Below are 20,065 nucleotides of genomic sequence, written 5' to 3' on the forward strand. Positions count from 1 at the left end.
TTTGATATGGAAATGGCACATGCAGGAGTCGGTGATTCCAGCTGAAAAAACATAGCGTCTATGCAGAGAGACATATCAGAACTTTCCACACATGTTACAAATGCAGGATAGGTTTCAAGTGGAATCATTCCTTCATCCTGAATGATACCTAGATATAAAGAAAAGATAATTGGTTTCAATAACTGATAACTAGTATAATTCCAGCCTGGAGCAAGATGTTTTACAGTCCTACTTGTTGCATCAAGTCCCGCTCCTCAGTTTCACAGTCTTCATTGTACTGGCTTTTGCTGGCTCCTAGTGCCTTTTTAAGCAGAGTACAGCTGATGGGGATTCCTGAGTAAAGAACATACCAGTATGAGATAACATCACATTACGCTGGCTCTCCTCAGTGCCAGAAATCTAAACAATAAGGCATGCTAGCATTTAGAAAGCAGCCATGCCTGCATAGTTGTTGACACCTGATTTATATGTAAATAGAGCACTCCTGCTATGCCTGGGTTTTACTCTTTTTGTGTCTTGTGTGCTGATGGTAATGGTGGTTGAGTCTCCATATTTGCCAAGGAACATCTTAGCTCCAGGCAGATCCCAAGGGACCCTCAGACTGAACTCACTGAACCACAGGTCACTTTAGATGGGATTAACTATCAATTAATAGCTTGGTACAGAATGCCTCTTTGTCCCCTGATGCCCATGTAAGTTTGTTCATCATTCTAAATTATCTCCCTGTGTGCAGAAGCTCCATTATTTTTGGGTGACTTTAATTACCTTCATTAAACTAGGCCACCAATACTTCCAACATAGGATAGGCTCAAAAATCCTCAGAACTTATAAACAAAAACTCCCTTGAGCATTGGTAAACAAATCTACTAGAAGATACAATATCCTTGATCCGATTCTTAAAAATATGCTCACCTCTTGCACTACTCCTCTGACATTGCTAATAAAGTCATAACACAAACCTGGGACTTTCTCCTTTAAAGTCCCAAAAGCTCCTACTGCAACCCCCAGTTCGAGGACTACAAACAAATATCAGTATAAACTTCTGACTGTATTGCCTCTGAATTTGATACAACAGCGAGCTTCTCTAAGGAATTCTGCACCCATGCATATAGCTAGCAATCTTGGTCAGAACCAAGTATCATCGAAAACTCAAAAATAAACCACTCTGGTAGTCAACCACCATAAATAAACTCTGCAACATAAGAATAAAATCTATTAAATTATACAACCAGCCCTTAATCAGTCTTCTGAAGGAACATATCAGAAGTATTACAAAAAATCTGAAAAACTCTATAAGGTCCACTAAAGCAGCATATGTGCTTTGTCTTTGAAGCAAAAGATAATTATAAATTTTTCTTCAGCTATGTTTGATAACTAAAAAGCAGTATTCTATATAAATCTGAACTTACTCATACGGATTCCTCCTATTCTGACCTAACAGACATTGTTAATATCTTTCCAAGCAAATTTAGTCACAGTTTCACCCCTGAGACTTCTACTCAAAGCCCAGAAATACCCGAGTTTCTTTCTCTCCCAATTTTCTCTAAAAATCATTTACGTAATTGCTAACCAAGGCCAAAAATAATTCCTACATGAGACAGGGAAATATAATTGTTGGCATATAAATAGCCATGCCCTTGAAGACCTATGCTTTAAACTTTTTCACCTATGTTTAGCTACTCATTTAGTTTTTTGATGTTTGGCACACTGCAATGTTTATGAGCAATCCATAAGGATGGCCTTTCATCTGTCTCAGGAAAATATAGACCTATCATTCTAACAAGCCTCGTCTGCAAAGCCACAAGCATACAACAACTGAATCATAAACTGCAATATCAAGAATAGTACAAGACTTTACCGACAACAGATTAGCTTTCTAAAATGATAGATCTTCTCTGGTAAATCTGGTAAATGTCTTCAAAAAGGTTTAAAAATAATTGCATATGTGATAAGATGTATAGCAAACTTTCTGAAAGATAAAACCCATGCAGTGCAAATAGCAGGTTCCTCATCAGAAAATAAGAAATAACCAGTGGTTTCTCATAAGGCTTGGGTCTGGGAACTCTACTTTTGGTCTTTACTTCTCAGATCTCTAATCAGAGACCCAAAACTTATGGCTAACAAAGATTGCAGGTAACTGTAAACTGAGGTTTGTTGTTAAGTCAGCATCTGACAGCCAAACCCTCCAGAATAAAAAAACTCTACCAAATGTTCGGTTTACTAAAAATGGGCGCAAACTAATTACTAAACAGTGTCATATCATCACTTTTGGTAGCCCACTCCTCCGCTCATCACACTATTTAGATAACTTACCACTACACATTGAAAATGTAGTCAGGGATTTGAGAACTTGGCTTGATAACTCCCTCTCTTTTGACCACCATGTGACAAAGGCTATTAGGAAATAATTTTATTTAGCGCAGTTAATTACCAAGGGAATATCATCACGGTTTAAAAAAGTAATCACTCCCTTACCTTCAGCAATGATTAGACTTATTACTGAGCACAATTACCCCTTCTGGATGTATCAAAATAAGCTTATTAAGCAATTAGATAGACTTCAAAGGTTCCTAGCCAAAACAAATCACAGGCCTAAAGTCTGAGTGATCAAGAAAGTCTGGAAGCTATATCAGTTTATTCTGTGTCTTATAGATTTTTGTGTGGAAATTTTCATCTCACCTGCTATGCCACTAGAGTCCTTGTCATCCTGGATCTCCTGCAATCCTGTAAGCCCAACAGTTTCATCAATAATAGAAACAGGTACCTAGATATTCAACAGCAGATAAATAAAACACAGGAGAGGGACAAGTTCATAAAGCAGTGCCCCCCTAACCTCTGGAGAACTTTCCCCGGCATGTTTTGTGGGGTAACTCACTATCTTTCGTTAAAGATATCCTGGATGACTGGATGAGTTTTCTCTGATGTACTCAAAGATTGACTGGGCTGGCCTTCCTGGAGAAAGGAGGTGCAGCTTGAGGGAAGGCATAGACAAAGCATAAAAGATCATAAGAGTCAGTAGCCTAGCTATATCTATGAATCTGTACCAAATGTAAATCTATTCACTGAGGTGGTCAAGTAATAGTAATTGTGCATTGTGCAAAACTTCATATACTGTTGAGTTATTTGTATTAATTTTTCTATCTTTCACAGGTTCACCCATGATACAAATATGTGGTGAAAAGTAAACTGAAGCCATTAAAATGATTGTATATATTGTGTATGAGTATATAGTGGTCATTGCCATTTTAATCATAATGTATGAGGCAGCCCCTTTAAGAATCTGTTTATTCAACAATGAATTGCAAATTCTGAACAGTGTCCAGATGCATGTTAAATGCTGTGTTGTCAGTGTTCTTTACACTAAGCTACCATGTCAGTTATAATAACACTTAATCTGACCTGGCCAACAAAAAATAATAGTGTATGATGTGACTTCTGACAGCTACATTGTGGATAGGAAGACCACACAGGAGTTGGTTGGCATCTGTCAATGGGGATGTGTGGACATGAAGGCATGAGCAGGATTGACCATGTTTGTTATAGGAACACTTCATCATCTGAGATGGTCATGCTAGGAATTCTGCAGGCATCAGTCTTGTGGAACCCCCACCAGTTCCTTGATATGATGTAACATGTGGAGGAACATATATAGTTTCCAAGGACAAGAGCGAAGAGAACAAACATTTGGAAACATTTTACAACACAGACAATTTTCCTAAGGTCCTGGGAGAAAATGATTGCATATATATTGCCATCAAGTCCCCACCTGCTCCACATGGTGTCTGGTGCATCAAAACTCTACTCATCAACTTCCAGGTAGTGTGAAATGAGCAGGGTATCACAAAAATGTGTTTGTGTGCCATCCAGACAGTACATTTCTATGATTTACACATCTAGTAAATGTACAGTCCCTACCCACGTTACATTTGAGGAAACTTCCCACATGGTCATCTAGTTAGTAGGAGCACATATCAGCAGGTATATAAGCCATTATATACATATGGTTCCCATTCAAGCAGACATCTGGTCACATATACTGATAAGTAGAGCCTCATACCTGGCAGAGGCTTGGATGCTGGAGCTGGCATGATGTCACTGTTATGTGCCAGAGATGTTGTGGGATATGCAATGGAAATGTAGATTATGATCCCCATTTGACACCTTTAGACTACGGATAAGATAGTTTATAATTATGCACATTTAAAAACACATAACGTTGAATGTGTGTTTGGATTCTTAAAGAGATGATTTCAATATTTGGATACATCTGCTGATGAACTGCAGTATGCACTTGAGAAATCCAGCCAAATGTTCGTGGTATATGCGATGTAATAATTTAATAGAAGGCAAGCAGATACAACAAAAACATGGGAACATTGCAGAACTGCCTGACAGACCTGTTGCAGTATCAGAAGAAGAGTTGGTTACAGAGCTATTAGATGAACAGGCTGCATCAGAACGCAGTATACTATAACACTGACAAACAGGCCACATTTGGTGCACAGCTATGTGCCATGAAAGACACAGTGCAGAATAATACTCATGCATGTGTTATCACACCCATGCTATACACTACTGGCCATACTGTGCATCAGACATTTCCTTATCCAAACAGATTAGGGGTTGAACAAGGTACAGTCTTCATCCTATGCATAGGTGTGGTGGGGCATTGTGACGGGTGACAGCAATGCAATATTATAGTTAAGGGACAAGGGAGGTCGATGGTAGATGTAGTAACAACTTTGGTGGGTAACAGATTAGGAGGACTCAGGGGACACATCTTGTACTTGTGTGGTAGGTGCAGTGTCATGAACATTTGCCATTTATACTATTTTGGCTTGCTGTTTCAAGGCTTGATGCATTCTAATATATGACTCTTGTAACACTTTGTAACACTTTGAGAGCAACTACAGCAATATAAATGCAGTATCACATGCTGAGATCCAATTTATATGTGGTGTTCATGACTTGGGTGATGAGCATGACTAGACATGGTCCTGTACTGGGCAAGAGACCTAGTATAAGGTAGGAAGGTAAGGCACATCAGTTGTGGAGCATGATGAGTGTCATTACCCACTACTATGAGACTGGGCATCCTGTGATATGTTTGCCACTGTGGATTGAATTGACAGTGATACTGTCTCTGCAACAGTGTATGTCACCTACATATGTTGGTTTTTACACATCACCATCTCATAGAGATATCCTCATGACCATGGTCAACATGGCTCTAGAGAGACAACTGAGAATGGTTACTATATGCCTCATGGATGCACAAATGTATGTCATGTTGGCTATCAAGGAGCTGAGCTGCACTGTCTGCTCACTATTCATATTTGTCATATTACTATGCAGGAACTGCAAGTCATTCAACAGGCCATCCATATGTTGCATATCATCTTCTTATGGACCACACACTACACTCACCAACTCTACCATGGTGCATATAGCAGCTACCTTTGCCTGGATCACTGGCCTCCCATACACTGATTGATGCCAAGTGCGGTAACCAGGTTGTGGAAAATCTGAAGTTATATTGGCAATCCCCACCATCATGCCTCTCCCCTATGGTGTGTACATGCATGCCAGAGGCAGTGCAGCTGACAGACACAATCTGTGATAGTGACCCCTGTGTAGCCTGGATGTAACATTTAGTTACAGGATGTCTGTCATCAAACACTGGTGAGACCAGAAGTCACATTGTATGCAGGGATGCATTGTAGTCCCAGAATGTTAGCAATGCTGGTATCACCGCTGTGTCAATGTACTGTACCATTGGTATGTTACAGTCGTTATCAGTCATGGATGATCTGCTGACATCAGACATGTGCTGATTGATAGATATTATAAATATTTTTTCCCCAAAGCAATAATGAAATTAAATGTATGCTGCAATGCAAAAAGAAAAGTATGGTTTTTATTAATACAAGGTTTTGACTTGTAAAGCAATGTTTAACTTGGAAATAAATGCATTTTTCTAAAAACTGTGCTGAAGCAAGGAGCTATCTCAGACAGACATCTGCTAAAATATCTGTAAATATGTTTAAAAATGGTTCATGGAAAAAGAACATGTCTAGTTTTGTGGGCTAAACATTAACTGTAAATGGCATCCTGTTATAATAATAAGGAAGTTTGTTCAACAGGGACTTTTCATAAAGACTTCAGATACAGAAACCAAAGAAGGACAAGTGATAGAAACAGAAACCAGTCATGCAAATCACAAGGACATTAAAAATAACATTTGCTGCCCTTTGAAAAGGGTATATAAACTGGACGTTATTTTCTGTTCTTCGGAGACGTATTAATCAAATCTGCATTGATTTAGTTAATGAGAAGTCAAAGACTTTGTCCAGCTGTGTTATAATAGAACTGAAATAATCTCAGACAGTGTAACTGTTTGGACAGAATAAACTATAATGGAAACAGTGTACAGTGTGAGTCTGGTGATTCTGACATTTCACAACAATTTAACACTGACCTCTCTTGCTGGGCCCTCTACCAGTGGGACTTGTGAAAGAATAAAGATAACATACCTGTGCCTCAGAGTGCAAACAACATGTGGTTTATAACTTATATATGACTCAATGTGTGAATATTATATGGTCACATGCTTAACTTGTGGTGCAATGTGCTGCAATCACAGCCTGGACATACCTAGACAAGGGGTACGCTGCGATGCTTTGCTGAATACATACTACTCACATTGAGGAAAAATGTACAGCATGAAAAGGTACCTGCTATTACTAACCTGGTGCATCCCCTATATACTCATTGCATAGTCAGCATTCAAGCCACTGCCATGGATGAGTTCCTGCTCACTCTCACTGGAAAGAAATAACAGAAAATCATCCACCTCTATGAGACACTTTTGTGGGGGTGGTTGACCTCTGGTGGTGGAGATGTTCCTGGAAATGTCCCAAGCCTTGGTTTTGGTATGCAATAACATATCATTATCCTTCATTGCACCAGTTATAGCCACCACAGAATTAACATTCTGTAGTACTCCCTGCCATATGTAGGCTGAGAATGCCTTGTCTGTTTTATCTTTGTCTAGCATGCTCATGCCATATGTATGTAAGCACTGGAGTAACACCTGAGTCGGCTTGGGACAGCTCCCATGACAAGACATGTATACTGCTGGGTTACATATTTTTGTATTTCTGTCAGTCTGTGTCACCTGTCTGTCCTTTGCTGGACAATATTTAAGTGAAATGTTCAATTTTCCATTTGGTTTCAGTGTACGTGTCCACAGTTAGCTGTAGCTATTTCCTTGGCTTGTTGGTATAACATGTATTATATAACAGCAGGATGGGCATGTTATCATTGGTCACTGTATGGACAGCTCTGTTGATGTGCACATAGTGTTCCTCCCCCACCTTCTTTATACATAGGCTTTACAGGGTGTGCCCTCTATACCATGTCCTGCTTTTGGTGTACATAGTGACAGCGTTCTGCCCACAGCTGAACATGCAACTGTCTTTCTGTCTGCATTCCTTGCCACAGTATTCCCACCTTACCACAGCTGGGCATGTAACCATCATGCTCTTGTGCTGTTACATCAAGCATATCTACTAGCTTCCTTTTGTCCCTGTTGCTGATATGCAGGATTTGTACTGAGTAAAAGTACATTACTAGCATCTTGACTTCCTTCATAACCTTATTGTCTTAATGATGTATCTTGCAATATGACAGCTGCTCTTTATGTCATGGCTATAATAGGTCTCATGGAATGATAGTATGTTGAGGAGAGAATTTATCTGTCAATCATTACAGCAAGAAGTACTAACCTGCTCGTCCCTTCTCATGTCAGTGCTAGTGAGACATGTGCACCCTGTTCTCATGCATGAAGCCTATTAAGCTCATGGTCCCCAGACACTGCGCTGTGTGTACTTTCACTAGCATACAATTATTGCTATGTGATGCACCAAACAGGATGTTCTAACATGAAGCATGTACATAGATCTACCATTTTGCTCTTTAAGTGGATTTGTCAGTTGGACTTGTCCTCTTTAGGCACTGTGTACAACAAGGTTCCTACCTGCTATGTCAGAGAGACCCCAGGATTTTCCTGTTCTACATGGACTTTGAGTAGTGTGTTCTGGTACATTATGATGGCCTTTTATATCAGCCTTCCAAGCTGGTAAGCTGCGTAACTGACCACCCATTCCGATTACCAGTACATGAAGAACTATAGCAACCTGCAGTGGCATCACCCCCACCTGCTTTGTCAGTACGAGATGGCAGTAGGGAGGATCTGCCAACCTTATTTTGTAAGCGCTGCCTATTCATATTTTTTTACTGTTACACGTATTCTTTCCTCGTCTTCTTTTCACAGGCCCAAGCAGCATACTCAGTTACTTTTACTTTTTTTTTTACAGCAGCCAAGGAGTGTGAATTGAACAGGGTACCTTGCTTCAGCAGGGCATAATGTCTCTCCCAGAACAGGTTCATATACTATATGTATTACTTCAATCCACAGCTGCATCTATACTTGTAATATACGTGTACAGTAATGTGTTGTGTTTTTTTTTCTGTTTATTTCTTGTCTTTCCACAAATACATCTGTGGAAGAGGTAGGGGAACAGTAGAGGCACCTGGATCAGTACCAGCTGATACTTCAGATGCTGAGTCACCAGTGTTCACAAGCTCTGCCTCTTAGTATGTGAATGGAGGCTTATAATGATCTGGAGGGCTCACAAGTGGCATCTTTTGCCATATGTGTGTTTGTGTGTGTGTGTGTGTGTGTGTGTGTGTGTGTGTGTGTGTGTGTGTGTGTGTGTGTGTGTATCTCAAAGAGGTGTCTGTCCCATGAAAAGAAATATCGCTCTTATTCTCCAACCTCTCATTTACTACAGCTACCCTTGTTTTTTCTGTACTTGTTATTCCACTTTTTCAGACTTCAGTAACTTCTCCTTTCCTCCCTTTTTGCATAATGAAATATGTTGATAATTCAATGCATTTGCCCTCTTTGGTGTACTTCAAGCGCCTGAGTTGCAGTGATGAAGTGATTTGCTGCACATGTGACCATGCATAACCTACTGAATGCTTCCTTACCTTTCTTCTGATGTCGATCATATGATGTATACTAGCATAGCTCCTTTACTGCAGTTATCTAGTGTTGCTGCTGTCTGTAACATAGTTGTACTAATTCAATACGTAGGTTTTTGCAAGGAATATTGACACTATGCCAGCCATAATGCATGGTCAAGCAGCTGTGGGCTACATCACACCATGGAATTATTTATATTAAATGCACTGTACTGTAGTGCAGCAAATGTTTCTGAATAGACCCAAAAGTCTTGCTTTAGTTTCTCTACAAAATATGTAAGGGTGCAGACTTTCCCTTCACTTCCATAGTCATACTTTGCCTCCATCCCATAAATCTGGTAGCCTTTTACAACTTTTTTGTGTTATTTCTGTTTCTGCTGATTTCTTTCCAGTATTTCCATTTATATTATGTCACCAGGCACCAGTAATACAGCTGAAATAGCTAACTGATTTTTAATCTGTCTTTTAACTGCTCTGTACCTGGTAAGATAATCAGTCCCTGCTGTGGAGTAGTTCTACATTCCAAAACTGCAAAATAGCAGTCCTAACAGCTTTGAGTGTAGTTCTGTCTCATGAGATTACCACTGCTTCATTTTTCTAATTTCCTTGCAAATAGATAACTTTAGTGAGCTACTGGGTGTATTTCACCATTATTAACTGAGAATCATGCTCTTACTTTAATTTAAGCACTTAAACTTTTAAAAGAAATTAATTCTTTAATTTTAATTTTTTTATATTATTTTGGCAAATGCTTTATCTTTGCAGTTATATTAACTTACTTCTTGGGCCATACAAATTCAGTGTTCATAGAAAACATAGTAAGAAAACTGTTGATGTGGTCCTCATGTCACTGAAGTTTATATTCAGACTGAGATTCTAGAAGAAATCTGTAGAACATGGCTTTCAAGTTACTATAGCCTGTCTCATTAACCTAAAAGTTAAATGTTCCATATCTAAATGGGCCCATTAATGGGTTGTAAAATATTGCAAATGGAGTACTTAAGCTTTGCTGAATCAAAGTACCTTATAAATATAAATTGAGTCTTGCATTTCAGCCTAACCCTTTTAATTGGCTGATTAAGTTCTTGTTGGAAATAAGAAGTAAATGTTTTGTCTAAGCTACTCGACGGCTCTTGCAATACCTTCCTGAAGTGCCTGACATATAAATTCACTTGAAGTTATCCATATATGACATAACCATATTGCCCATATCTTCAAAGTGAGTATGTGTGTGTGTGTAGCCATTTGGAATGTTCTAGTTGCAGCAATATAGCATTAATTGACTTAGCTGCCTGACTAAAACAGTCATGTAATCTTTTTTCCAGCCATCGGGAAGGTGCCAGGAGCCTCTTATAAAGTGCTGAAAGATCCCAGAGTAGCTTGCTTAGATATCATACATATCAGGTCTATATAGTCAGACAAGAGCATCCATACTAACTCACTGTTACACCTTGTAATGAATACATTTTTATCTCAGAGGATAACATTACATAGGTTCATAGGTGTTTACTAGGCAAATGACCATAAGGGCCTTTTTAAGCCTAGCCATGCATCCAACATTTTTGACAAGTTCTGATACCATTGATAAGTGTAAGCATGAGCCTGGGAGATGAAACATTTACAGGTTACCTGTCTGCATTAGAGAAATAGGTGCCAAACCAGGGATAAATTTCTGGTTTTCCATCCAGTTGTCCAAATTACACTTGAAATGGGTTAGGGAAGAACTCTGCTTCACATCGATGGGGAGCATGTTCCATAGATGGGTAGTCTTTGGGATACATACCTATCTCTCCAACAGGTCCTATTTATATCAGCAAAAAGTAAAAAAAAAAAAGCCTTGAGACAGAGACAGCCACTATCTTTGAAAAATAGTATCAGTGCATCTAGATGTTTGTGAATTAAAATGGCAGCTTCACTTAAATGCTTTTGTATATCCAGGGCTTAATGAAAACATAAATATTAACTGTGTTTTAAAATTACATTACATAAATGGTTGATGTTTTCCTTTTGGGTGTGCCCTTTTAATTGGAGGTTTTAATTGACATAATTGAGTGCTATTAAGTAATTAACAAAATACTTTATAATGTTTTTTTTTATGTAACATTCAGTTCTGATGAAGTACCTCTAAGCTTTGGGATGAAAGCGCTTAACTAGTGGATTTTGCTGTATTTTTACATTTGGTCATTACATTAAAGGTTGGATTTCCAGTGGCTGTCTTTGGCTCAAGGCTGTTTTTTTTACTTTTTGCTGATTTGTACTGTTATCATGTTGTGTGGAGGTCCTATTTATATCACAGGCAAGGTTTAAGTCTTTAGAACAGTTAATTCTGGTACTGTTTGTTTTGTGGATATACAGGAGGTCCATCAGAGTGGGGTCTGAAAATACCCTGTATGCCAGGCATAGATCTCCCCTCAAAAGCCTGTACGAGACAGTATACAGGGATAGGACCTTTAGGTGGTCTGCATAGGACATATTACTTATGCCCTGTATTCTTTTAGTGAGGAACCTCTATGGACATTCCACTTGCTGGATATGCCTGGTTAGGTACATACCAATGAGTGCATTATAATCCATGACAGGTCTGATGAATGCTGAATACAGTGGAACAATGACTTCCGTGGACTTAGATGCCATACCTTTGTTTATAAGTTGTGCAACATAGAATGATTTCCTCACCACTGTAAACACGTGATGATCAAAGGCTAGATTACTATGTATGTCCCTAAGTCCCTGACTACTGGGTTAACTCTAAGGAGTGTGTTGTAAATATGATAGTTACCAGGGATAACTGACTTCCCAAAGGATACTATTATGCATTTATTGGCATTTAGTTTTAGTCCATGGCTCTGACACCAGTTATTTGTCTGTGTCAGCCCCTTCTAGAGAACATTTGTGTCATGTGAGATTCAATTACAGCTCCTAATTTGCAATCATCTGCAAATTTAGTTAGCCAGAGACCACTGGCATTGACCTTGATTTCTGAGAAGTAAATGCCAAAATGGAGCGATCCAAGGACTGATCCCTGAGGGACTCCACTTGTAACTGGCCTCTTTGTAGAGGTGGACTCATTTCTAACTTCCTGAGTCCTGATTATGAGCCAGTTAGCTATCCACTGGGTGACATACCGGTTTGTACCTAAGTTCCTGAGTTCGTCATTAATGCCCAAGTGGGGTATTGTGTCAAATGCCTTGGCCAGGTCAAGGCAGGCAGTGTGAACAATTTTGCCCTCATCTATTGCTTTGGTAACCTTCTCATGGTGACATGATCTGCTACCTGACACAAACCCATATTGACAACTGACAAATTCTGAAAAATGAAAAAAAAAAACATCCTGATGTCTTTGTCAAAGGATTAATCATTATAGAGGAGGCAGAGTCCTGCAAGAGCAGTGTACTGTTAAAATCACCTGTGAAAATTATCACTAACATTACAGAATCCAGAATGTCTGAAAGAAATTTCCCAACATGAGAAACTTCCTGGAGATGAAATAGACAAAAAGTCATATGACCTTCCTGAAAATGAAATAGACAAAAAGTCATATGACCAATGATGCAGCCCAACTACTTGCCTATCCTGCCTCTTAAAACTGCATACCACTTAAAAAAAGATAATGGCAATTTTGAGTAACATGGTCACTCCCCCTTTGTAAACAGAAATAAATGAGAAAAATGTCTTACAAATGCTCACGTATCCGGGTAGCTACTTAGGCTTCAGCCCGATAAGATAAAACTCCAGAATGCACACAGTATATCTAATCCTTTATAACTAAGACTCTAGAGAATCCATCTCATTTGACTGATCTATTCAAGTCACTGATGTTAATGGATACAGATTTCAGCTTCATCATATGTATTATAGCATATTGTGTATATTCTCATGTGTGAGCAGCTCTACTATATCTGTGATGAAGCTTTCCATAACCCAGCAACATATTGGCCTCAGTATCCTATTAGTGCTCAGAGATTCTGATGCAGATATACTTATACAAAGGCTGTAACTCTGTAGGTATGGATCAAAGAAGCTTATCTTGACCAGACCAATTCCTACTCTCTCACTGTAATTAGGAAAGAATTTACTTCAACAATAAGAAAAATACTAGAATAAAGCTCACGTAACCTGTGTGTAGATAAGGTAAACATAAAAAGTATTTTAAGTGTGAAATAGAGCAAAGTCCAACATTATACCCAGCTTACTAACCACTCTTGTGCAGTACAATTGGAGCCACATCTAAAAGACTACAGAGTGCTGAGGTGGAAGTAGTAACCCCATCAGTCAGCTAATAAGAGGAGAGGTTAAAAGTGAGAAAAGGCAACCTGAACATAGCTGCAAGCATTTCCATTTGCTGCCTCATATGAAAATCAATACACTGCTGTAATTATCCACACCAGAATGATATGTATTACATCCATCTCCATATTGCTGGGAGAATCTTTAAATTGTCTTTTCCATATTACAGCTCATATACATTCACCCCTCCCAGCAGAGCCATAGGAACAAATCCATGGCCTGCTTATCAACAACTTCTATAAGCTTGTTTGCACAAAAATGTACGAATGACTGAGTGCATGTCTTCACTGTCCCACTTGAACTCCAAAGCAGTTAAATAAGCATTCCTTCCATGAGGAAAATGCACCCTGTGCAGTACAATATGTGGAATGTACCCTGTGCAGTACAATATGTGGAATGCACCCTGTGCAGTACAATATGTGGAATGCACCCTGTGCAGTACAATATGTGGAATGCATCCTGTGCAGTACAATATGTGGAATGCACCCTGTGCAGTACAATATGTGGAATGCATCCTGTGCAGTACAATATGTGGAATGCACCCTGTGCAGTACAATATGTGGAATGCATCCTGTGCAGTACAATATGTGGAATGCACCCTGTGCAGTACAATATGTGGAATGCATCCTGTGCAGTACAATATGTGGAATGCATCCTGTGCAGTACAATATGTGGATGCCTGCACACTTCAAAATCTGCAAAAATAGCATGCAAACTTTACCCAGTATAGGAGAGTGTTCACTCGGAAATGGTCTAGCTTATACCATTACCCATTTGTATTAACGACCTATAGCTTTCACTCCAACTTCACTCATAAGGCACAATAAATTACACCCCAAAAGTTACTAAAAGATTGATGGCTTCCCTTGTAGACTTTCTATTGCTTTGCAGTATTCTGTATCGTGAACCAAGAGATCACCTTCTATCTGTTATAGACTGATGATCTCAACTCCTGATGAGAGACAAGCATTTTTTGTACCAAGTATATGACTGTCTGATCTAATTCATTAAAAAAGGAGAGTGTAACTCCTGCCAAGCTCTGTTATTCTGCAGGATATAGTACTTTTGATTTAATATTTGTCACATGGAATAACAATGGATATTGCTGAAGCATCTGCAATTGATATGTGAATTAAAAACTGGAATATTATAATGAACAGTACAGCAGTAAGTGAGACTGATGCCAATGCATTAACTATGCCCATGTATACAGAAGCTACAGTAATACAAAGTCTAGTGTCAATGAGTGAGGAAGCTGTCACTGTGATATTGTACACATACCAAACAATTAATGGAGCACACTGTATATGGACATCAGCTCTCAAAACATCTGCCACGTGATCACTGTCCGCCTGACATTGCCAGTGAAATGTTATGCTGGCATGAAATCCTGACATGCATGCATATGTGTTTGTACAAACTATCAAGTGGCAATACTGATGTGATGTATTGTTACATCTGTGACACTGTACAGTCGCACTCTAGCTGTACCTAGGATACAGTTGGAGTTTATATTTTCATAGGAGAGTACTAGGCTAATGTTCCAAGATGACATAAAGGCCTAGCCATATTTAAAAGGAGATTCACAATTTTAAATAGTTATGTGAGCAAAGTTCACACAGTTCTGAGCCTATGCTATGTCATCTAAGACCGACTGCCTCTATCCATGAGGTACATGGATGCCACACCAGGAGTACAATTACTATTAACCATCCATAGATACAGGTTGCAAATGAATAGGGGCAGGAAAGGCCTTTGCTTTACATGAATGGGAAGCTTGTTACAGAGAAGGCATAGTGTCTGAGAGACATTTCTATCTGTCCAACATGATTTACTATGTCATAGGCTAGGTTATCATCATTGGAATGAGTGACCCGGATGCAGTTTGCTTTACCAATGAGTAACATTTCTATCAGGGCTGGATTGTAGACGGAACAGCAAACAAAGGATTCCAAATGACAGACCTGTTGAGTCAATTGAAGTGAATAAAAACAATTTTATAAGAAACTCCTCAAAGTTTTCGAGTGATACCCTTCTTCAGTGTGTGTACCAGTTTTAAAAAAACAAGACTTCATTTAAACAGTTTAAAATGTGACACAGCCCAATCAGAAACCATTTCAAATCAATCAATTAAAATGTAAAGCAACATTCAATAGGCAAGAAAACTATATATACATGCACAGAATTTTAAAAATTTCCCATAAAATTTTATATATATATATATATATATATATATATATATATATATATATATATATATATATATGTATACACATGCGCGCGCACACACACACACACACACACACACCTAAAAAATTCATCAAAAAGTTATTCCGTCCAATACTGATACAGTTGTGGATGCTCTGACTGATTTAAGAAGGTTTATAAGGAACTTAAGTCTAAAGTTAATCACTAAACATTCATTACCGATGGACTCACAGGTATGTAGGAAGTCAAGATTATTTATTCCTGTTAATAGTCTGATAGTGACTGCATTCAGTGAGATTTGTGAGTGTTAAATACAAAAGTTAAATGCTCACAAGGATAGGAGAAGGTATTATAATTTATTATACAATTCCTCCCCTAAAACGTGCACGCTGATTGGCCTGCCCAGCCAGCGTGCCCGTTGTAAATCCCTCAATATACTAACGGAAAAAGGTCCGGTCGCCCGGACTTTTTCCGTTAGTATAAAACACTGTCTCGCTATGTTAAAATAGTTTAACATAGCGACACAGGTTTAAAAAAAGCAACGGAGATCTCCGTTGCTTTTTTTAAAGCTGTCTCGCTATGTTAAACTCCTTTAACATAGCGACACAGTGTGTAAAAAGCAATGGAGATCTTGCGATCTCCGTTGCTTTTTTTGAAAGCTGTCTCGCTATATTAAATGGGTTTAACATAGCGAGACAGCTTTAAAATAAGCAACAGAGATATCCGTTGCTTATTTTAAAGCTGTCTCGCTATGTTAAACCCATTTAACATAGCCAGACAGTAAAAAAAAGCAACGGAGATCTTGCGTTCTCCATTGCTTTTCACAGTTCTGATGTACTGCAGGCGCGCAGTACATCAGAACTGCCGCAGAATACCAGACAGCTACGGAAGGGCAGTAAAGAGGCATTATACAATGCCATTATTTAAGAAAAGTAATTATTTCTTTTCTTAAATAATGTCATTAGATAACAATAACCCACTTCTGGGTGTGGGTAATGCTGGATTTACCCACGGTTGGCTTTGTTTGGTCCCTTGGGCTTCGCCCTTTCCCTCAGGACCAAACCACGCCAACCGTGGGTAAATCCAGCATTACCCACACCCAGGCGTGGGTTATTGCTATATCCATTTATGAACTGAAGCCCTTAATAAATTAGAAAAAATAAAGCAAGTGAACAAAGGTGGGGCTGTAGTGATGCTTGTATGTTTGAGTTTCTAAATGATGCTGATACTTTTGCTGTGATTAATGTTTTAGATGTTTCTAAGCTTATACGTAATGTTATGGGAATTTAAGAAATTCAGTTGGAGATACTGACATTGATTTATTTTATTATTTTACTATTTCTGGCCCAAGTCTACCTGTGATATATGGGTTACCAAAAATCCATACAAATCTGCATGACCCACCGATGAGACTGATAGTGTCTGGGGGTGGTTGGATAGCAGAATATATTTCTATTTATTTTCAATCTATACTTACTAAGTATTTATAAATGGTGAAAAGTTATATAAAAGACACTGACGACTTTCTGACATATCTCTGTACTTGGTATGATAATCACAGAGAGTATGACTTTCTTTTTGTCACATTGGATATAAAATCACTTTTTGCAATGATTCCCACTAGTATTGGTGTAGAAGCAGTATGTCATTTCCTTTGTAGGAATACAAATTTGACTGGTAAAAAAAATGAAACTCTTTGAGAATTATTGGAATTGATGATAAATAGTAATGTATTTATGTTTTATGAACAAATATATCACCAGAAGATGGGTGTTGCTGTGGGAACACCTGTAGCACATACATATTCCAATATTACTGTAGCAGAATGGGAAAGCGTTTATGTTTATGATTGTCCAGATGTTTTTAAAGGAAAAGTACTTTTCTTTAAGCATTTTGTCGATGACATATTTTTGTTATGGGATGGAAGTACTATGGAGTTAGAAGCATTTATTGAATATTTGAATCAGACAACTAATTATTTGAAATTTACAACTGAATACTCCAATGATAATATAAAGTATTTAGATATAAAGTTGGAGAGAACAGAGAATAGTATTAACACTATGTTTTATAGGAAAGAGGTACAAGCAAATACATATACACACAAAAATAGCATGCATACACCTCATATATTTAAAAGTATAGTAAAGAATTAATTATTAAAAGCCACTCACTTTAATACAGATAATATGGAATGTATTAATCAAATGGAAGAATTTAAAGAACAAGGTTATAACACCGAGATGTTACAACAAACAAAAAGAGAGGTTGTAAGTATGAGACAGAATAGGGCTAAGCCTTATTTCTCAGCTGGTTGTAGGAATGGGAATAGCTCTTTATATCCTAAGAAAGAAGAATATGTATGATATGTCACTACATATAATAGGATGTTTAGGAGTTAAAAATATTACAGAGAAGAACTGGGACATTTTGATGGCTATGCCTGAAATTAAAAAGATTGTAGGTGACAAACCATGTTTTGCATTCCAGAATTGTTTGAAGCTAAAAACCCTTTTATGTTATAATGATATGAGGTGCCATACTTCAGAACAAAAGAGTAATAGGAAAGGTAGGTTTCCATGTTTAACTGTACATGCTATAAAGATTTAGAGAAGGACAACATGGTTTATACATCCCATTACTTGAAGGAAATTTGTATTTAACAGATATGCTATATGCAACACCTGTAATATTATATATTTATCAAGTTGTATAAAATGTCCTGCTTCTTATATAGGTAAATGTAATAGGAGACTTTTAAGATAAGATAGGCTTATTGAACACAAGTCAGAGATATGAAGGAAGGTCATTACAAATGCCCTGGCCAGATACATAAGAGAAGAGGGTAAAGAGCACAATTTTCACTGCAGAGTTATAGATATTAAGTTTAGAAGTAAGAGGGGTGGTGATTTGAACAATGCCCTAGAGGTCTGTGAGTATGACTGTATTACACGATTAGGTGCAGACTGCAGACCTAGTTTGAACACAGCAGTCAGCATTAACCCATACTAAAAAGGAAACAAATGCTTTTAAAATGATTTTATTTCATATACTTCATATATGTTTATATATATATATATATATATATATATATATATATATATATATATATATATATATACACAGTGGATATAAAAAGTGTACACACCCCTGTTAAAATGCTAGGTTTTTGTGATATAAAAAAATGAGACCACAATAAATCATTTCAGAACTTTCCCCACCTTTAATGTAACCTATAACCTGTACAGTTCAATTGAAAAAAAAAATCTGCTAGGGAAAAATATAAAAAATAAAATATGTACAATAAGATGGTTGCATAAGTGTGCACACCCTTAAAATAATAGCTTGTTGAAGCACCTTTTGATTTAATTACAACTTTCAGTCTTCTTGGGTAGGAGTCTATCAGCATGGCACATCTTGACTTGGCAATATTTGTCCACTCTTCTTTGCAAAAGCACTATAAATATGTCAGATTGCAAAGGCATCTCTTCTGCAATGCCATCTTCAGGTCACCCCACAGATTTTGTATTGGATTTAGGTCTGAGTTCTGGCTGGGCCATTCCAAAACTTTAATTTTCTTCTTGTAAAGCCACTCTTTTGTTGATTTGGATGTACGTTTGGGGCAATTGTCATGTTGAAAAGTGAAATTCCTCTTCATCTTCAACTTTCTAGCGGACGCCTGAAGGTTTTGAGCCAAAAGTGACTGGTATTTGGAACTATTGATAATCACCTCCACTTTGACTAAAGCTCCAGTTCCAGCTGAAGAAAAGCAATGCCAAAGCATGTTACTGCCACCACCATGCTTCACCATGGGGATGGTGTTTTTTTGGTGATGTGAAGTGCTGTTTTCGTGCCAAATGCACCTTTTGGAATTGTAACCAAAAAGTTCAACTTTGGTCTCATCAGACCATAACACATTTTCTCACATGCTTTTGGGAGACTTGATGTATTGTTTCGCAAATTTTAGCTGGACCTGGATGCTTTTCTGTGTAAAAAGAAGGCTTCCATCTTGCAACCATATCCCATAGCCCAGACATGGAGAATACGTGAGATTGTTGTCATATGTAGTACACAACCAGTACTTGCCATAAATTCCTGCAGCTCCTTCAGTGTTCTTGTGGGCCTCATGGCAGTCTCCCTGACCAGTTTTTGTCTTGTCTTTTCATTAGTTTTGTTGCATACATTCTCCACTTTCTAATGACTGTCTTCACTGTGTTCCATGCTATATCCAATGCTTTGGATTTTTTTTGTACTTTTTTCCTCACTGATACCTTTCAACAATAAGATCCCTTTGATGGTTTGTAAGCTCTCTGCGAACCACAGCTTTTGCTGTAGCAGGCAAATGAGTAAATATCAGGAAAATCCTATTTGGACAGCTGAACTTTATTTGGGGTAAACCAGAGTCTCTTTAATTGATGGCAGGTGTGTACCCAAGAAGACTGAATGCTGTAATTAAATCAAAAGGTGTTTCAACAAAATATTAATTTAAGGGTGTGCACACTTATGCAACCAGCTTATTGTA

This window comes from Protopterus annectens, chromosome 1.part0 (assembly GCF_019279795.1).
Source record: "Protopterus annectens isolate FY-2018-M chromosome 1.part0, PAN1.0, whole genome shotgun sequence".
Lineage (NCBI taxonomy): Eukaryota > Metazoa > Chordata > Ceratodontiformes > Protopteridae > Protopterus > Protopterus annectens.